The sequence below is a fragment of the Tuber melanosporum genome (assembly GCF_000151645.1).
Source record: "Tuber melanosporum whole genome shotgun sequence assembly, scaffold_102, strain Mel28".
Classification (NCBI taxonomy): Eukaryota; Fungi; Ascomycota; class Pezizomycetes; order Pezizales; family Tuberaceae; genus Tuber; species Tuber melanosporum.
Window position 1 is genome coordinate 162,042 of NW_003298758.1, and position 4,603 is coordinate 166,644.

Here is a 4,603-nt window from a genome sequence, read left to right on the forward strand (position 1 = left end):
GATCCTTTATCATTCGATACTATCTCTTCATGCAAAAATGTCCCATTACCTACGGCATATACCAAAGACGCTGCATCTTTGAAGCCTATCAACTTTCTAAGCAGTTGACAGATTTACTCTGTGCCACTTCTCAGACCTAGCTGAAGGTCCCCTCTCATATATCCGGCAAACAGGACCTGGTCAGAGGAACGGTAGCGATGTATATAGTGTTATTCTGACACCTTCAGTTCTGTGGCATTATAGTCACAGGACGCTACTGAGACTGATATGTATGATAACGTGCAGGCCCTGTAAGGGGGCCGGAGGAGGGTGTTGGAGACTGGGGATTCCGATTCCAAAAGAGGTTATTCTACTTAGGTTGATTCCTAGATATCGGATCCCAGTTTTCCTAACACTTAGCAACTTACTTACTTTATTGGTAATGAATCATAAGCTAATCTGATGCCAGCTCATGAAATGGTAGAACTACCCCTTTGAGAGAGGGAAACTGGTATGTAGTTTTTCAGGATATAGCTACTAGTATAATTCTTTACTAATATAGTGGAACTATCCTTGGCAAATAATAGCTCCTGAGGTACGGCGATGTCGAAATTGGTTATAAAGTTCTCTCCGTAGCTTTTCCCACTTCCTTAGCTATCCTTCTTCTCTTACTTGACACTGATTGGTTGACTGATTGATAAACTTTCCTTCTCCTTCCTCCTTCCTCCACCGGTATAGGTTTTGTACTAACACTTTAAATCGGTTGGCAGTTTCAGCTGAAGTTGCCCTTCAGAGTTGTGTTGGTCTACTTGAAATGCTTGCAGTGACTCAGTACAAAAGTACAGAGATCTTATAGCAAATACTATATGATCAATATTGTATTTCAACTGGATGAGGTGTACATCTTGGTACTGTGGCAAGGGGCTTTCATTTGGGGCCTGGCTTTTTTCTCACTCTGGCGTAAAATCTTTTGCATTCAGGAATAGTAGTTTTGTGTCATGGACGTGGCTTGGCATGGAAAAGGTTTTCACGTGACACATAGTTATGAGTCACAGGTATGTTATTGTTTTACGCATATGACCCATTCAGGTTATATGATTTGTTATGTGTGGGATTTGTGATGCTTTCACACATGGCTCAAGTATGAGTCATGGGAGGTGTACCTGGCGAATATGCCTTGCGAGTGTGCCTTGCGGGTAAGCCTTGCGCATATGATTTATATTTTGCACATGACCTCGTTATGAGGTCATGGGTTTCGCACATATGACTCAGTCGAGTCATATGACTTGTTTATTGCATTATGATTGGTTTATGAGTTTTTGCACATAACCTTGTTATGAGGTCATGTGTTTTGAGCATGTGATCACTTTGGTCACATGACTAGTTTGTTATGATTTGGTTTCGCACATGTGACCACTTTAGGTCACATGACTAGGGGCGGGAAGAACACTATATAAGGAGGCCGAGGCGGCCGAGGAAGATAGGTTCTTCAAGCTTTGTTCTAAGTACTTTTCCTCGTCCGTGCCGTCGCTTCGCCCTGAGCGTTTCTTTCGCCATCATGATGGACCTTGATGCCTCGGATTCTGGGTGAGATATCTGAGTTCGCTCAGTAGTTCCTGGGATCTTTGGTGTTGAGGTATGTTAGATATTGCGTGGCGGACTACTTGGTTGCTTCTCGTTTCGTCACCTGATAGTTTCTCACGATGCTGTCACCTCGAGCACTTCATCGTAGTCGCATATAAGCCCCTTTCGGTAAAATGCCTACGGCTTCCTGTCTATCGTCTACTCGCAGGTTTCACGTTCAATTGGGGGGATTGAATATTGTGTTTGTGGGGATCACCCGTGTCATTCCTTAGACCAGCTCATGTTTTTTGTTGGGTTTTAACGGAGTCCTTAGTTCTCACGATACAAAACGCCCTTGGGTTAGACTGATGACCTTCCCAAGTATCAACGCATCGTACCAGCTGCATCAATCCACTAGGGGAGGGGGCCTCGCCGGCCCCCCCCCTCCTCATTACTACATGTTTCTACGGTCAGAATCCTACGATGTTGTTTATCACCGTTCCCTTGGAGTTTTGTCATTGTAGCATTTACGGTGGTTCAGTCGGGTGTCTCCTCCTCGCCTCAGTGGGGATAGCTTTGACCCTGAAAAATCTTACCCCCTGATGTGGTTTTCTTGCTACCTGGGGTGGTGTGGGTCGATTAGCTGCGAGACACTCGCCTGGTCTGTGCGTCAGGGTGGTTCGGTTGTGGTCTGTGGTTGGCAGCTTCACCCATTGCAAGTGGGGCCTACCTTCTGTTTGTCTGCTTCTGTTCTTTCGCCCTACCCCTTCTTGTCGCGTCAGTTGGGGATGCCTCTTGCCCGTTGTTCGGTCCGTGCCTGTTGCCAGACCTGTGGGGTTGGCTTCGGCTGGCTCTGCTTACTCTTTTCCGGCTCCATTGAACTTCAGTTTGGCTGGGTTGGATGGTGTGGCACGTGCTGATGCCTTCGGGTGTTGGTGCCACCTCCTTTGTGGCTCCCAGCTGTGGCTGGTGGGCCCCCCTCATCTATATGGAGTCGGGGGTTGTGGCTCTGTTAGTGTGGCCAAGACCAGTGGCTGCCTGATGGGGTTAGGTATAGCTGTCCTGTGGCTGTTGGATGGTTGATCTGTCTGAGGGGCTGGAGGGGCTGGATGGGCTCTGTGGGGCCTGGTGTGTGGGGCTTAGGGGGGGCTGATTGGGGGGGAGAGGCATCTGCGAGCACCGGTCGTGCATGCGCCAGGTTGGGCGATGTCTAATTAAGTATTTCCAGCCTGATAGGGCTGTTGGGTGAAGCTGCTGAGTGCTGTAAAGCTCCTCGATGACCAGGATGGTCGATGGCCACCTGTGCGGATAGTGGGTTGCGACCACCTGCTTTGACTTGTTTGGGTCTTGCTTGCTGGGCTTTTGTGGGGTTTGTTTGGTTTCTTTGGTTTGGCAATGGGCATGGCTGGAGGGGGCAAGGCACCACGGGTGGGAGATAGGCCCCACTGGCCGTTTAGGTCTGTCACCACCTCTATGTATTTCTTTTGTTTGTGAGTGTGTTTTTGGGGGACAGGCAGCGGGTACAGGTCCTCCTCACCATTACGCTCTTCGGAGTCACTTGGCAAAGTGGGTTCATAGGGTCAACGGCCTGGCATGAGGATGCGAGAGGTAGACATATTGGTTACCTCCTCTCTGCCATCGTGTCGCCTGTAGTTTATGTTTGTTTTAGTTTTGTTGGTTTTCTACTGTGGTGGAGGTGTTGCAGGACGGTGTTCAGGCCGGGTGGTAGAGATTTGATATTTTGTTGGACGAGGAACCTGGTTGGGTTGGTCTTTTGCTCGGCTTCGGCTGCGCTTAGTGCTGGTTGGTTTCATACCAGAGGAGCTACGGACTTGGACCGGGGCGGGAGCTGGGTTGTTTGATGGTCTTGTAATTAGTTTCCATGCAGGCATGACTTGGGGATGGCAGGTGCGGGACCGTAGACTTAGTTAGCTTAGGATTAGTGGTATGCCGGTTAGCGGTATCCCTGTGCCGGTGGGGGCTCATCGTATGGCAGTGTTGGTGGTACGAGTTTAAATAAAATTCGATTGACTTCTAAGTACTTTTCCTACTTCTTGCACTCCGTGTCGGAAGTGAGCATAACCAATACTTTACCTTATTTCGCTCACGATAAATATTTCATCTACTGTTACTTGTTTGTGTTTTTCGTTTCGGGCGGTCGGTTAGAAGTTAGTTGTTCTCACTTAGAAGATACTTCAGTGTGAGATATCCATGGCCTGGTCCCAGTAATCACTGAGTATAGTTTGGGCAAGGATGGCATCTTCGACAGCCTCCTCATCCACGGATTCTCCCCCTCCTTCAAGGATGTTGTCCCCCGTTCAGTTCGACTCCAACCCCTCCTCCTCGCTTGAAACAGCCCGTGCGGCCTTGTCTCTTGCACCCGCTACTGAGGCAGACCATGGCCTCATCCCTATAACTACACGGTCATATGTTACACCCGAAGGGAACTTTGGTTTCTTGCAGTTTCACCACTGCCATGGGTGTCAGAATACGGTGAACCCGTAGTTTGATGATTTGGTTCGGCAAACGGTCACTGACACGACTATTGCAACGATGAAAGAAGTGGAGGTTTTTGTGAGAGGTTTCCTAATCGGGAGAGGCTGTTCAGCCATGTCTGGCTTGAACAAAGAGACTACCACAGGACTCTTCGTTCGGTTCAACTCGGACCATGGCTCGGAATATTCTCCAGCCCCCATACCTTCCCCTCCCAAAGATTCTCAGACTGTAGTCCCTGAATCCTCCGTTCTCCCCCCCAAGGACAACTCGACTGCCACCACGGTTGAGGCCAGCTCTTGGTCCGCTACTCCTCCCCTCACTAGGGCTATCCAAAGCAAGATGCCCAGCTTCTTCCGCCAGACCCACAATACTGAGACTGGCTCCTCGACTCCATCCTTCCTGGCGGGAATATCTTCAGGCGAAAGGGCACTTTACGAAACCCTGAGGTTCAAGTTGGACGACCCTGATAACGAGGATTACAATCCTCCTGCCTTGGGAACACGCCGCCAGACATGGTCGGCATCTCCTACTAAGCAATCTCCTGCTCCTCTTGGTCCACAATTTT